The sequence below is a fragment of the Strigops habroptila genome, chromosome 10 (assembly GCF_004027225.2).
Source record: "Strigops habroptila isolate Jane chromosome 10, bStrHab1.2.pri, whole genome shotgun sequence".
NCBI lineage: Eukaryota > Metazoa > Chordata > Aves > Psittaciformes > Psittacidae > Strigops > Strigops habroptila.
In genome coordinates this window covers 6,282,933-6,299,222 of record NC_046359.1, presented here as the reverse complement: position 1 = coordinate 6,299,222, position 16,290 = coordinate 6,282,933, and the positions used below count along the sequence as shown (strand labels likewise).

The 16,290-nt window shown below is 42.6% G+C and overlaps 1 long non-coding RNA gene across 1 annotated transcript; it reads right to left on the bottom strand.

Annotated features, from left to right (window-relative positions):
- Window positions 1–8,443: 8,443 nt before the first annotated feature.
- On the bottom strand, window positions 8,444–15,982 carry LOC115613664. Its single transcript, XR_003993461.1, has 4 exons — window positions 15,851–15,982; window positions 15,235–15,350; window positions 12,406–12,531; window positions 8,444–11,795 (listed from the first exon to the last, which is right to left on the bottom strand). It is a non-coding gene; the product is annotated as an uncharacterized LOC115613664 (long non-coding RNA).
- Window positions 15,983–16,290: the final 308 nt, after the last annotated feature.

Here is a 16,290-nt window from a genome sequence, read left to right as displayed (position 1 = left end):
TGCAGACACAGAGACTAGACTTGCATCCCAGCTTTCAAAGGCAGTCTTCATGCAGGCTGGGGAACCAACCCCCTTGTTGCCCACTGTCCTGCAGGTGCTCGGTGGCACCCTAGCTATGCCTGCTCCCTCCTCCTGCTGCCCCCTTGGCTGTGAGTCAGCCAAGCAAGAGGCAGTGGCTATTTCCTCTTTCTTTGGAGACAAGGTAGCAGCTTTGCTGGAGGCATCCCAGTCTGGAGTAAGGAAATAGGATGCTTTCCCCCAAAGTCTTGCACTGAGATACACTGTGAGAGCAGAATGTCAGCAAACACCATTTTCTCACCCTCTAGTTTGCCTGCCTGGTTTTTCAGAATGCGTAATTAATGCTCCCTTAGTAAGGGCTTGGGGGCTTGCATATGTAACTTGTTATAGTAGCAGAGTTCTGCCCAGTTGCTGTAGTGCGCGGTTGTCAGTATTTGTCAGCCACAGGAGGTAGTCTGGGCTGAGACTTGTGCTCAGGCTGCTTGGAAATGAGGGAGCTGTACCCCCCCGGCTGGTTGAGACCTAGGGAGCACTTCTTTAGCCTCAAATACTCATTTAGAGTTGGTTCACTACAAAGCCACTCAGAAGGGGTGATAGAGGATTGTAGCAAAGCCACAGTCAAGAGAAAGAAGATTGATGTTGTGTTTTGGAGCAGATAACTGTTTCTGCATCTTGCTGCAGTCACAGTGTGAGCAGGGCTTCAGAGAGTAGATCATTTGTAATCAAAATGTCCGGCTGTGCTTATGTTTTGATAAGTTTACCGATTCCTTTGCCTAATTAGGCAGACATAATGAGAAATCTTATATAACTATGATTTCTGTGGCACAAGAGACTCCTGGGAAGAATAACATGGAATGCAGTCTTCCCTGTGGGAGTGAACAGAAAACTGTTTCAAGCTGGTATCTTCTAACTCTCTTGGGCACCTGCAAGTGTCTTGGCACCAGCTCAGTAAGTACCTTTTATCTGAATGTCAGAGTGCTACCTACCACCTACGGTCCCTTTAGCTCCAGGATCTTGAAGCACACAGCACTGTGGGCCAGGCCCTTGCGAGGCTTCTCTTCATTACAGTTACTGTCTTCAGACTGAGTATGTACATGCCTATTGTTCAAGTTGTATATCACAACCTAATATTAATTCAGATAAGGAAGGACAGGATTTTTGGGTTTGTTTTTTGTTTTTAAATCCATGTCCTATAGAAAGGATTAGAAAAAAATTAGTAAAAAAAGGACTAATCAAGGTCATTATATCAGGTTTTCTCTTTAATATACTCAAACTCAGAGTCATTTCTAGCTGTGAACTTAGGAGACCCCTACTTCCCATTTTGTCTTTAAGCACAGCAGTTTCTAATTGGGTTTTAGAGTTCCCAGCATCTCTCCAAAGAAATCTGTGAAGCACCAGGGGAGATAGAAATCAATTCTCTTATTCTACTATTTCAGTTAAACCTCTTCAGAAAACTTTCTTTTTACACATTTTTAAATGTAATTTGTTGCCAGAGCAGGATCGGTGGAAGCTGCATTGACCTCTAGAGCTTTCTTTCCGTTGCAAAAGGCCACTAATTGCTTTGGCTCTAAATATCTGATATGCAATTGCTTGCTCTTGTTACTGTTCTGGAAGCAGCTGCTTCCTCTCCAGTAGTCCAGCCATGCTGCATGCACCAATTTTGGCAAGTTGCTTGTGGGCTGTAGTCATTGGTGCAAGCTTTCTCTCCCTGCAAGTAAAGGAGAACTGAAAAACACCAAATCATTGCTGGCTAGGAGGCTCTGATACTAGTATCACAACTACTTGAATGTATTTGGCAGGTTATGCCCTAAGGGACAACCAGAAATCTCTCCCTGTGCACTCTGTAGGGTCATTCTGTAGTGTCAGTCAGAGGTGGATGCGTAGTTTACCGAGAGCTTTAATACAGAGCTTCAAGCAAAGAATAGATATGGTCTTCCTAGGTATAAACAGTGACAGTACCAGATTCTGGAGAGCCAATTTCAAGCCTGAAAACCCTTTTCCTGGTGATTTAATCTGGGGAAAAAGCAATGCTGATGTGAATAACGCTGTTTGCTGCAGACCTCCATCAGACTGATGCCAAGCAATAGCCTAAAATTTCTCCAGTAGCTCTTCAAAAGAACTTCTTTACATTTGCATTATAAACTATAAGGTGGTGATTTGCTCTCAGTCAGAGCATGAACTGTGTGTATTGCTGCATTGCTGAGAGGCCTACTCATGGTCTGCTACCTTATCATTACAGGTGGTGTAAAAACATGGAAAAAAATGTTGATCTGAGCCTGGCTCCGTAGGTTTCAGCCTGGTAAAAGAATGATTGATTTAGATCAGAGAGGCAAGGAGGCAGAAGTGAGGAGATGAGGTTTAGCTGAGCTCTTTGGCACAACACTGGTTCTCTTCTTGCCACAACTTTGCAGCTATTGTGGCAAAGAAATCTTTTAAGAATGCATTTAAAATGCATTAAAAGTGTCTGGGCATTGATAGGGAGCTGCTCCCTGACATAAACAACAGTGGAAAAAGTGAAGTGGGACTGTTGAAAAAATCTAACCAGGATTAATAGTGTTTGGCATAGTTCACCAGTCATGAGAGATCTGGCATCCCACTAAAGGAGCAATGCTAGCTCTGGAAGGGGACAGAGTGCTGAGAAGGCCATAAACATGGAGACAAACTGTGTTTGCTGCTGTCAAGAAGCAGCAAACACAAAGGGAAGCAAAGGGAAGGCAGCGCAGGGGGAGGCAACAAGCGCTATGAAGCAGGCTTCAAAATTATCCTTATGGCTGCCTTGTGCAGGATGACATTTGTCGGAACCAGAGGAAAGGATCTAAACGAGCACTGATGCGAAGCTCTGTCATGTGGATGTATACAACAGGCTTTGCTTTAGAAGCGATGTACAAAAAAGAGTGTGTGAGGCAGCAGGCAGCCCCATCGTCAGTGCCTAGTGAGAGTGGCTGGAACTGATGCCCGAGGAGACACCTGCTGGACCAGAGGACTCACATTATCCCAGTCATCGCTTCATCTACAGACACCACCAATTACGGGCCACATGTTTCCAAACACAGTCACACCTGGAGCAGCACTGAAGCTTGTGACAGCCAAGGAGTGACAGGCCTCAAATTTGTCTGGCAGCCAGGGTGAGGAGTGCACTGACCGCAGGGCTCTGCCACCAGGAGTGAGGAATTTGAGAGCAAGAGTCTGACATCGCTGCCTCCTCCCCAGCGTCCAAACCAGGATCTCTGTCCTCCTCAAAGTGATAAAAGTGGGCTTCTTGCCTTCATGGTTGGTAAGAGGTGATTCAGCGACCCTTGTGCTGTCCTGCTGGCTGCTGTGATGCTAACAGCAGGGCTTTGACCCCCAAGGTTTTCCAAGGTGGCTCTGAACCGAACACAAAGACAGGTTTTCTTTCAGGGTTTCTTTAGCAGGGAAGGTTAAAATTAATCAGCCTTTGCTTATATAGATTTTTTTTAATGAGAAAACAACAACAACAAACCCAACACTGCTGTGGCTCAAATTAACTGGTAATGTTGCTTAGTGTAACTAAGGCACAGTGTGTGCAGCTTCCTTCCATGCACTGACATGTGGCCACATCTGCCCAAAGGGCATTGCAGGTGCAAGCACCCTCTCATGTGAAGAAATTATTAGTTGCAGAGTGCCCTTCAAGCAGCTTTTGGCTTCACAGTTGCTGTTCTGCAGGTCTGCCTTGCCTTGGAACTCTTGCTCCCTGAAGGCAATGCACATGACAGAGGAGCAGATTTTTACCTTTATTCCCAGAGCTTGCAGTGAAGTGTCACATTTTGGCTGAAGACTCATGAGACAAGGGCTTCATGGGCTACCGGGTTGCTGACAGTGGGATTTGCAGCAAATTCACAGGCTCAGCAATGAACGTGCCCTGTAAGTAATAAGCCCTGTGGCTTTCAGGCACCAGATGGATGTTCATGGGAGGGATACTAGTAATATTGCAAATTAATAAGTAAAGAGCCCTCCCCTTCTCATCATTACCACCCGTCCTGCTCTGGAGTGAAATAAACCCCCCTCCTGCTCCATAGTTTTAATTAAAAGCTGTGCTGGTACATCGAAGCACATTAAGGATGATTGAAATTGCAGACTCCTCTTCCCCTCCACTGGAAGATTTACTGCATAGGCAATTGGGAGTTGTATGTCTTCCCAATAGCATTATCCTTTAGTCATTTGCACACCTGACTAATACAGTAAGCAGTGTATGCCGTACTAAAACTTCCCATAAGAAGTTCCTGTATAACTAAAATACAGGTCTCCAGAAACTTTTTCTTTGATGGGGTCACTTAAAAGATTCATACCCTCAGCTCTTTTTTTATTTAATGATTCTTACCTGTGTGTGAGCTACAGGAAAAGCTTTCCCCAAACCTGTCCTCCACTTTTGTGTGGATCAGGATGGCAGCTCACTGTGGTGGGTTTTACTTGCTTCTTGTGCCCTGTGGATAAATGCTGCTGGTCCACAGGAATAGAGACATACCAGAAAAGCCTTGCAGAAGAGGAAAGCTCCTCCAAGACTTTGTCTCTTCGTGAAGAGACACCCTTTTTCCATCAGGTGGGTGAAGAGTGTGGTGCTTAAACTGGGAGGAGAGATGAGAGGGTGCAGGGTGGGATGGGTACGATATTGCATGGTTGGTGCTGGCCAGCTCCTTCTCTGTGTCCCTCTCCCAGGTGTGGGGCAGGATGCAGATGTGGCCGCGAGGTGCTGGAGTGTGCAGGAAGGGAACAGCTGGAGGGTGCCTGGCTCCGCAGTGGTGACTCTCACAGGAGGGGCCTGGGCAGGGCCCAGCTGGCTCTGCTGGAGCCCAGGCAGGGTGCAGTTATGTTTTGGACAGGGAGGGACTGGGAGAAGAAAAGAAGCCTGTGGATTGCCAATACAGTGAGTGGTGAGCAGCTGGCGAGTTCGGAGGTGCAGGAGGTGGGCCAAGGACACCCTGGGAAGGGAAGAGAAAGGTCTGTGTGAGGAGAGTCACTGCTCTGAGTGCACAGCAGAACCAGGCTTTGCTTGCCAAGACCTAGTGTCCTGGTTTGCAAACAGGCATCACTGGAGACCTGCGGGAAGCAGCTTGGCTTCTCTGGCTCTTCCAACTCATGCTATTAATTTTCACTTTAAACTCATCCCCTACCCAACAAAGTATAACAGAGGACCAACTATGGACACAAGCCTTTTACTTCTCAAGCTTTGAGGAAAATCCCCCAAGGACAGGAACAGCAGCACTAGCACATGAGTCGCCCAAAATCTGACTGACTCAAACACTGGGGATGCTGCATCTTGTATAATCCTACTCACCTCTAACTTGTGTTTGCTAGGAAATTCTTGCTTCTTAGACGATGCTTTCCACAGACCTGTGATTACTGCCCATCGGGGGGGCTGAGAGTTAGAGCAAGGGGAAAATTTTCCTTAAAACACATAATGAAGGCAACAGTGCAGATTTTTACTAAGGTCTGACTGTAACAAAGTGAGCTTTGGGTCATTTAGCAATTAGTATGGTTGATTGATAATAAGCACAGCTCGTACGTAAGATGAAGGTTTTACAGATAGTGTCCTTTGCCATATTGCAACAACTCTGACACAACTGTCCCAATCTTTTCTAGCACTGAATAAGTCAGCTTTTGTGAAAGGCACAATGAGACGTTAGGCTCTTGGTCTGGGTTCAGATATGTCAATCCTGTGGTTTCTCAGGAGTTTTTAAAAACAAAAACAAAATGCCTTTACTTAGCGTAGGCTGCTATTATGAAATGTCATTGTGTGTAGATTACAGATTTTGCTAGAGTTTAACAGTCAATCTTTTCCATATGAGTGCATGCTTTTGGCTGGGAAAACTATTATCTGACTATAATGGCTTTCTTTTCAAGCCAGAAACTAAGTATGGAAGGCACATCCAACTGAAATGAGAAATGCTGCGTTATTTCAGTTTTTGTAAAACTGCTCTTATTTCTGACAGCGGTTTTGCTGAAGACAGTGGTTTTCCAGAAGAGATGCAATCTTTCTTAAATAGACTATAAATAATAGCTAAAAACTGAATTGGAAGCAGAATAAATAGACACAATTAATTCAACTGAAAAAGGCTCATTTTCATTCTGATTACCCATGCTAGCACACAATCATCACTTAATGCTGTTACGAGACTGTAGGATGAGGAACAAATCATAGAATTCAATTGATAAAATAAATGGTACAATACGTGTGCCGTTCGTTTCAATCTGTCAGTAATTATTCTCCGCTGTGTTACACAAAAATATTCCCTTCCAGTTTGAACACAGTTCCAAAAATCTCATTAGAAATATCAAGACATATATGTAGGCGCTGTGAGTGAAGCTCAGTCTGCAGTTCTTCAATGTTGTGTGTGTCTTTCTACCTTTACTTTCCAAATGCAGAGGAAACCCTTCTCTGCTGGCCAGTATGCACATGCTCCACCCCTCCAGCCCCTCATCTAAAACATTTTATCATAGAATCATAGAATGGTTTGGGTTTGAAGGGACCTGAAAGATTATCTAGTTCCAACCTCCCTGCCTGAGCAGGGACATCTTCCAGTAGACCAGATTGCTCCAAGCCCCTGTGTCCAACCTGGCCTTGAACGCTGCCAGGGATGAGGCGGCCACAGCTTCTCTGGGCAACCTGTGCCAGTGAACAGAGCTTTGGTTTTGGGTTTTTTTTTCAACTGAGGTTATTCCACAAATTCCAGACAAATCTTGCTGCTTCCCCTCAGCCAGCCAATTTCCCGAGCTAGCCCACAGTTAATTAAGTTTTTGTTGTCCTACTGTGCTGGACGTGTTTCATTCCTACCACCAGATGCCAACCAAAGTTCCCTTTAAGTGGCAGCTGTCATCCAAAATTGGATCTGGAGGAAAGTCTGTGCTGCTCTCTGCTGGGAGGACCCAGAGGTACGTGCAGCATTTGATGCCTGTATTAGTTTTGCACTGCAATGCCTATTTACTCTGGAAACCTATTGCAAAAATGCCTTTTGAACAAAATTCCTAAATTCCTCAATTTTAGTGGTGCGGTCTTCATTTTCTGTTTGAAGGCATCATTGTCTAACAGCTTGATTTCTGTGTGATAGTGACCTTCCCTACCCCCATTTCTGCTCAGACTGGACCAAAAACTCTCCACACCTCAGCATTTCCGCCATAGGTTGAGGGTCTGATAGCACAAGTACATCTGCTTTTCTCGTTCTGCTGATGACCAGAGAATGAGTCAGAATGCGGAAGGGATTGCTTTTAGCATGAGGTGAAGTTTAAGTGAAACTGTAAATCGAAGTTTAAGTTCAAAAGCAATTTTCTCGGCATAGGCAGCTAGACTATACAAGCACATAAAACTTGTTGTCCTGAGAAACTGGGCTAGAGACCCAGTTTGAAACCCTCAATATATTTGGATCAAATAGCATCAAGAAATCAATTCAAGAAATTGTATAAACAACTTTACCTTTAAATATATCATTTTAGATATGAATTCCTAGCTGGTGCAGCAAGGTACTCCTAAAAAAGATTCTGTTAGGTGGCTGAAAACTTTTCCAAGCCTATCTTTCAGCTCATCTCTCATGTTTATAGACTCTGGGAAGCCATGTTATTCTCTAGGCGATGAATATGATTTATTTACTCAAAGAGCTTCCTGAAATCACAACGCAGTACCACTGTATGTTATTAAAAGATAAAAAAAAGTATTACTGTCAGGTGAAGGGTCAATGTCAAATCCTTGTTATATCTGGCAAATTCAGATTTAAAGCTGAAGCAGGCTTGAAGATGCTCAATTGAAAGCATCATATTCAGCAAAAATATCTCATGATACCACATTATTTCCTATGTCTGGGTCCATCTAGTGTTGTCAGGAGAGAAATATCACCCCAACATGCAGCTGCCTGTCAGTTTACCTCTCTGGATACTTGCAATAAATTATAAGTTGTCCAAAAAAACCGAAATTTAGAGAAAGACCATCCTTATAGCATGTGTGCCAGTGTGGGGCGAGAGGAGAGCTGGACTGGTCTGAAAGGGCTTGTTGGAGTCTTTTGTCTCTTTCTGGCTGCGAGATGTGGTTCTGCACTGAAAGGAGACTAAAATGGCATTGGTACATACTGTATCTCAAGGGCAAGAGGCAATAAAAGTAATTTCTTTCAAACAACTAAGCAGATGTGACTGGATATTGTAAGGAGCTATTCAGTTGGAAATCAGAAACCATTTTTATATAACTGCATTCCAGAAGAAACATTCTTTAAGTTTTTACTGCAGGACTCAATCTAGCCTTGCATATTTGTATTTTCATTCAGTTATACACGCATGCCCTCTTCATAAGGGTTACTATAATGTCTTTTGTAGAAAGTCTGATTATAACCTGCATAATTATTCTTGCCTTGGGAAATTATTAAAAAACATAGAAAGTCTGCTTGAAGTACTTACAGTCACAGCTCTGTGATGAAGGTGAAGTAGCATAACTGTTAAATTTTTATTCAGAAACAAAACCAAAATGTCTATTGACTTGGAAGGGGGGGAAGCAGAACAGTCTGTTAGGACCACAAGGCAATCTGTTTTTCCAGCTAAATTATAGGAATCCATCATGATGCAATGAGGTTCTCAGAGGCAATTTAGGTAACTTTGTTTGATATACATCTCAAAACAGTAATGGTAACAATAAACTACTGAGAAAACAATTTACCCTGTTTCTGACAATTATTCGTTCAATGTTGTGGTAACCCCATTAACCAACCATGCGCATTAGCAAAATCCAGCATTGCAGCTACGAATAAGGGGAAGAACAGCGATGCTTAAATAGGTTCATTCTAAATCTAATAGCCAGTTGAAAAGCCTATAAAGTTTTTATCACGCATATAGATTCACCTAAATAGACAATGTTCTTACTTATTTTTCCACTATAGAAAAAGATGAGATCCTTAAATCCAAGACCTTTTCCACAAAAGGGCTTGAATTTCTATTGCAAATCTTAGCTACTGGAAACTGCTTTTGTAATGACATTTTTCTGACAGCAGAGAATCAAATATTTAAAATGTCTAATTTATTGTTGCTCGCATGCAAACAATTTCTCTCTTCCAGAATGAACAAGTGCAAATGATTACTTATGCATTCCTGACAAAAGAGGCACATGAATTTTTCCCCCGCACGTAGTGAGGCCGTCAACCCATCAGGTATGTCTCCTGCAGTTGTTCTGAAGAAAAGAAATTAATGTCTTTCATCGCCTTGATATGATAGTGTGTAACATCAGGGGCTTATGATAAACCCTATTCTCAAATGATTTTGCTGAGACAGGAGTTCTGCTGACTTTCCATACGAGTAGTACTCATTGACATATTTCTGCCACAAGCAGCTACTGCAGGCATTAATAAATCACATTTTGTCCCCTGGGAAAGAAAGAGCCCGGTGGAGTTTGTATTGTGTCTCATCCTTGCTTCAGTCTACTCAGGAATTTTACTTGGGTTGCAGCTCCCACTTGCTAACACGGTATCCCTAGAATGGACTGTGTTCTCACAGAGCTGCTTGTGTTTTTCTTTCAGAGTGTCCCTATGCTATCCCAAACTCATTTACATAGTTCTGTGCACTACAGCAGAGCTGCTTAGCTGGTAGAAGACATACAGGGTGTAGACTCCTCAATGCCAGCCACAAAGTAGCAACTTGTTAGTTTCAATTCTTTTGGCAGATATAAAAAAAAAACCAGTTTTAGATGTTTCTTTTCAAGTGCAGATGTGATAGAGAGTAAATATTTCTAATTCTTCAAGTTCTGAATACCACGAGAACAGTGTGCCAGTCAATCCAAGCATGATCTGCAAATCTATGTGCCCATATGTAAATCATTCTGGAGTTTGCCTTTAGCACCCCTACGTACACCAGTAAAACAAATAGTCACTGCTACTGAAAACACAAAGAAGCACAAGCTCAGCATCTGGCTCCATCTTATGCCCCATGTCATAAAGCAGTTAGGACCAGATCCTCAAATAAATTTGGCTGCTTGATGTCCTTTGAAATTAGTGGAAATGAGGTCGTGCTTACCTGTAAAGCTTTGCTTCTTCAGGAATTTTCAGGAGCACTTAAACACCGAATTTTCACAGGTTTCGCTGTGAGCCTAGCAGTTTGAGCATTGCTTTTGAGTGCCTATCCACATGCTTGAATATCTACATATCACCAAGATTCCTGCCTGTGGAGCTATAATCTCATTAAATCACAGCAGGTAAATGGTATCATGGCTGTTAAATACTTGAACAATTTCCCTGACACACCACCAAGCACCAGCAGCCCTCTTGTGCTAGGGATGTCCTGTTTTGTTTGATTGCTTGTGATCATTCGTAATCCCATGGCATTTTTTAATGAAAGACCTCAACCAGCAATTTAATTGCAAGCTTAAACCGCAGTGCCAACACAGCTGCTATTTGAAATGGTAGACGCAATCTCACCGGGAGCCAGGCAGGGATGAAGCCAGCTTTGTGGGGTGACGGGATGGTTTGGGCAGGCTGAGGTGCTCCATTTCGCTCCCTGGAGGAGAAGGGCAGGCAGGGAAGAGGGGAGCGGGGCAGGAGGGCTGGACTCCGTACAAGTGGGGATGGCAGGGACACTACCAGCTTAGCCCTGCTTCTCCTCCATCAGCCAAGGACAACACAGTCCATGCCACATGTGCCTGGATTTCCTCCCTGTTGTGGTATAATCACTGCTATTATGAGCAAAAAAAAAAAATAAAAAAAAATTAAAAAACCGACAACAAATTAATCAAAGGCCATTAGAGAAAAGCAAAAACAATCAGGAGCTATCCCAGAGACAGATTCCAGCAATACCACTGGGTAGCCTCCATTTCTTTTCTTTCTCTGGATTTGAGGCGCTACATTAAGTCTTCATGTCAAGCAAAGCAATTGTTTGTGACCCCAGGAAAATGAATGTACAGACATTTTTATGCTTTCATTTGTGCTTTCCCTGCATTTCAGAGCAAGACCTCCGTGGCACGGTGGCATAAATGCTGCACTCTGTGCTGGAACAGACACCCTTGGTAGGATCAACTCTGAAAAATACAGTTTTCCCCAGGGTAAGTGAAGTTCGTCAATCCATAGCAGTGTGTGGGCTCTCACACAGCTGCTTTGCACTTAAGCAACACCCAAGAGTTGAATGTGTTGGTTGTATGAGGAGGTTTTTCCTTAGAGTTGTCTTCAAAGTATTATAATCATACTGTCTCCTAACGGTTTCCATCTGACAAGCTAATTCAGATTTCTGCAAAACAGAGACAGGCAGTCTGGATCCCATTCACTTCACTCACAACCCTCCTTGTCACACTTATCGGCGAAGTCTGTTGTGTCAGGCTGAAGGGTTTGTGGTCCTCCTTACGAATTTGTGTTGCTGTGTCCCGGTTGCCATGCCCAAGTTTGTGTACTGTTTATTTTACTTATAATTATTTATTCACCTATTAGGAGTGTACACCTGTAGTTTGGACCTTCACAAATAGAACTAATGGTAACTAACATTTAACAAAGTTTGTACCAAATTAAAGCCATGCTGATAGAGAAAGCTGTGCCTGCTGTCCATTTTCCATCAAACTTCCTCCAAAATCTGTTAATCCAGGATAAGAGCTTGGAGGTTTCCCAGTTGCCATTTCCTTTTTCTCTGCTTTTAAAAATTTATAGGAAATATAGTAAATGCTGGCATAACAGCAGATGGAAAGTTAATCCACTTCAGGCTACAGAGATCTGTGGGCAGATGGGTCAGCACGGTTTATTCGGAAAGAAATCCTTTGAGAGAAAACCAACTGGCTTAAAACAAAGGGATTTTTTCTTTTTTTCCTCCTTTCAAATCTAGAACAGAAATACAGACAGCTATGATGGAAAGTTGAACTTTAGATGCTAAATTATGCTAATCCTTCACGGTTCATGACTATAAGATTGATACATTTTTATGCTAACCTGAAACATAACAAACAGGCCAGAACAGATTGCGTTCCTATTTTGGACAGTGAAAATTTAAGCCACTTAAGACAAAATAGCTTTGCTTTGTATGTATGTATGCTGCAGGAGCAGTTCTGGTTACAAGGCAGACCTTTTCTCCTTGCCCCTATTCCCACACAGTGGGAAGCGGCAGTGCCCATTGCCAGCACTGCTGCCCCTGCCTGCCCTGGGCCGGCCATCTGGGTACTGCTGGGCACCACTGGAGCAGTGGTGTGTCCCCGCCTTACCCATCCTGCTGCTCCTTCTGCCCTGCAGCTCATCTCACCAGCTACCCCTGCAGCACCTCACACCTTTCAGCCTTGCGCTCATCTCTTCTGCCTTCCTGCCAGGACCCTAGAAGGTCCAGACAGGAACCTATTAACCATGCTTTTCAGATTACCCCCAAATTCCCAGCACCTGCATGCTTTACCACACTCAGCCATTGCCACTAAGGCAGTCTACTCCCTCTGTAGTCACCTACCTTCTCACTCTTTTATAGTTTCTGCCATATTCAGATTTTCTCTCCAGTTCCGTGGTCTGATGTTGGCTTCCCAGCCCCAGTTAAGCTTCCTCCAACCCCAGAAGGGTTGAACCAATAATTTTCCGCCTGAAAATAAAAAAAACTTGATAAGCATTTGCTGAATTTAATAGACAAAGTGTAGCAAACTCTTTTATTTTTACTGATTCCCTTGGCATTCCCCACCTTTGAAGACCAAGAAGAGTGACTAAGGCTCACTCTGAAGACCAGGAGCCCTCCTTTCACCAGGGAGCTTGCTGCCGGTTACAAAATGCTCTGTCCCTTCCTCCAGCCCACAGCTTTGCACAGTCCTAGTGAAGGGTCTAAGCTGGTCCCCATGAGAAAACCTGCTTTCATCCACTTTAATAATTGCTCCATACAGCTATGTCCTTTTCAGTCACCAATTCATGAAATTGCTTTTATTATTTATGTTATAAAAGGACCTTGAATGCAGCCTCAGCAGAGCTTTCTGTGCTAGGTGGTTGTGGGGTTTTTTCCTTTTTGTCTCACAATTTATTGATTGAGGTCCTTATACAGATGAATAACATCCCTGCACCTCCCAGAACTACTGAGTGTGGAAAAGTTGCATTTAACTCTTTCTCCAGACAGCAGGTCAAAGAAGTGGCTTGTGTGTTTAGCCCTGAATATGGCAAATGTTTTGGTCATCTCTGTACCATTTTGCAGTAAGCTACTCACTTAGTGAGCTACTAAGTGACAAGGAAGCAAAACAAAACACAGGGACTCCTCCAGTGCTGCAGACGTGTTTGTTTCGATCTGATTACAAATCCCAATTCCATAATCCGCTGGACTATACAAATACAAATTACAATTTGTTCACAAAACAAGATGAACAAAACCTTTCCTTTGATTTGTTGTTAGATCTAAAATTGCTAAAAACAGCAGGGCCTGGGGTGACATCATTTCTATAACCTGTGCTGCCTAAGCACATGTCCTTTGGTCAGCAATGCTTTTACTGATGCAAACTATTTCTATTCATATTTCACACTTGCAGCTTAAACAGCATTTACCATACAGCAGTCTGAATTCAATAGGAAAATTGCTGCTGCCTTTCTAGCTGTCAATAGGATAAGCAGAGCATCACTCTCCTTTCTATCAAACTGTCCCATGAGACTCTTTCCTCTTTCAGAGCCTGAAGAGTATCTTAAGAATTTTGCTGGACAGGTAACACAGTAATGCAATTTCTTTGCATATCACCTAAGTATCACAGAATTGTATCTTAATTAGGATTGAGCATTTTAGAGTTTCTATCACAAATGATGAGTATTTTCAGAGAAACAAAAAAAAAAAAAAGACACACCAAACCCCAAAACATTTACTTTCTGATTGGTTTTGTTGCTTAAGAATCTTTTGGTAGTTCAAGCACCTCCAGTGTCTTCCACCAAGGATGAAACATGCTTGAAGGCCAGGCTTGGAGGTTAGGATTTTTAAAAACCCTCCGTGAGGTTTGCAATGTGAATTAAAAACCCAATTTTTTAGGCTTTTAGAACACCAAAATGTGTGACTGCAAGTGTGCTTATTGGTTCTTCTACGTGATTAGTATCCATTACTGTCTCTTAGACACATGGAACTTCTCAGCTACTTTTAAGCCTCTGTACTTAAAATTCCCTGAAGGTTTCAGACTTTTCCTTGGTCTAGGTCATGAATAAAATGGTCTCCTGAATGGGCTCTGGCCATCCTGTGAGTATTATCTTTTCTTCTCAATAGTAAGGTTGGGGTCAGTAAACCACTCGAATATCACCCACTCTTTCAAAAGACCAACAAAGCTTTGTGTGGGGAATTTTAGATTCCTTGGATCAAAGGAAAGAACTGAGCTAGAAGAAAGTCATTGCCGGGATCTTAGAGTGAACAGGAAAACTGCTGGTGGTGACAATGGCAAGAAGTCAGGCCCTACCTGCCTTCAAGGTAGATGATTTGATGTATAAAGTCTTCAAGGGGCCGCTGAGTTGAGAAAGGCAATGGGGGAGGAAAAAAATCTGACAAAACACTGGAAACTGTAGTCCATGTTGGGTATAATGACTATTTGTTTTGATATTTTGCCTTCATTTTTGTCTAGCCACTAAACTGGTCTGAAGCCATGTCTCACACGGCCTTCAATTTTTTAGGATTAGGAGGTGATGTGTTCATCTGAATGAGCTTATTGGTGCAAAAGTTTCTCTCCTAAACCTCAGTGCTTTCTCTCTTGTAAGCATTTAAAGGGCTTTTTGTATGTTTTTTTAAGTTTGGTGACCTTGTGCCATTCCCAGCCTTCAACACAATATGAGCTGATGGACAGTGAAAAGGCCATACTTTGAGGCTGTGATTTAATTTCAGAGATCTGGTATTATTGCAGCAAGTCAAGCACGAACAGCAACACTGAAGTCTCCCTCCCCTTGCCTCCCTCCTCATAAAGCAACAGCTGTGACTTTAGAAACAACACCCAGCACCAGATATTAATTTAAGTTCTAGGAGTTTCATTTCAACTAATTACATAAGCAGTGTTCCAGGGTACTGTCTACATTTCTGAGCTTCATCCATTTAATTTCTTCATTCTTAGCACTAATCCATGTGAACAGCAGATGACATGCAGGCCTAGCAGTAGTCTCATTGCTCCAGTTGTTTCTATTTAATCAATCATGAAAAACAGCCTTGGAGTAAAGTTTTCCACATTTCTCATCATCTCAGCTTGAGCTAGCTCTTCATCATTTCCCCTCTAGCATCAACAAAGATTCTACAGAAAAAGGAAAAAAAATCCCCACACAACAAAACAGAAAACAATGGACTGCATTAACCTACCTCAGGAAACAAAGAATAATTGAGGGACAAGGTCATGCCACCAGTGGCATAACTGTCTTCTGCTCCAGAAGAAATACTTGTATTGTTGGTCTCCAGAGACTTCATTGGCACTGGCACTGGAGGAAAAGAAAACCTTTAAGTTCTATGAAAATACACCTGGAAATTCAGTACTTATTTCTTACACTATTCCCTCCCCCACTCTCCCCCCCAATTATTATGGTTGTGAGCACACATTGCAACTGAAATGGTCTGACAGGTTGCAGGTGATGAGGTGGAAACTCACAAGGGCCAATGACTTTGTTAAGTTGTGGTCACTGTTATGAAAGCCACTTTTCCATGGTTTTGGGCATTCTGTTCCTTCTTCCTCTTGCTGCCTCTCAAAACATGAACTTGCATTTAAATCTGTGTTGGGTTTGTTTTCTGGGGTTTTTTTTTTTTGGTTGGTTGATTGTTTTGTTGGTTTGGGGTTTTTTTGTCAACTGCACAGATTGAAAAGGATGTCACTAAAGATGATATTCTAATTCTCTGGACTGGGATCTTTGAAAGAGCTTAGGTACCCAACTTCTTAAGGCTGAACTTTGGCCTTATAGAGTTTCCATCCACTGCTACGACTCACCTACACAGAGTCCCCAGCTGCAACTTCCACTCTTCTGTTGGCAGTAGAGGCCTGTCATCAAGTCACGGTACTTAAAAGACTTTAAAGAAATCAGCAGAGAAGAAATTCTATTGTATATATAACAAATTTCACCTAAGAAAAGAAAATAAGATACAAGTCTGGTTTATCACTACCCAAAGAATGTAAGCGCTCTTAAGCCTGAAAACAAATCTCTCTTTCTTGTGACCATGTAAGCTTCCCGGACACAAAGAATAAATACCTTGTAAGGACTGCAGTAAATCCAATTTAAAATTTAGAGTACTTATAACTAGTGATGGATTCCCCAAAATAATTAAAATTACATAAATTTGTACTTTTGAAGAAATTATTGTTTGCTATTGAGTTACATGGTTATGTATCAGTAGCACCAAAGTGCTCCGTGGCATTCACAAAACTCCAGA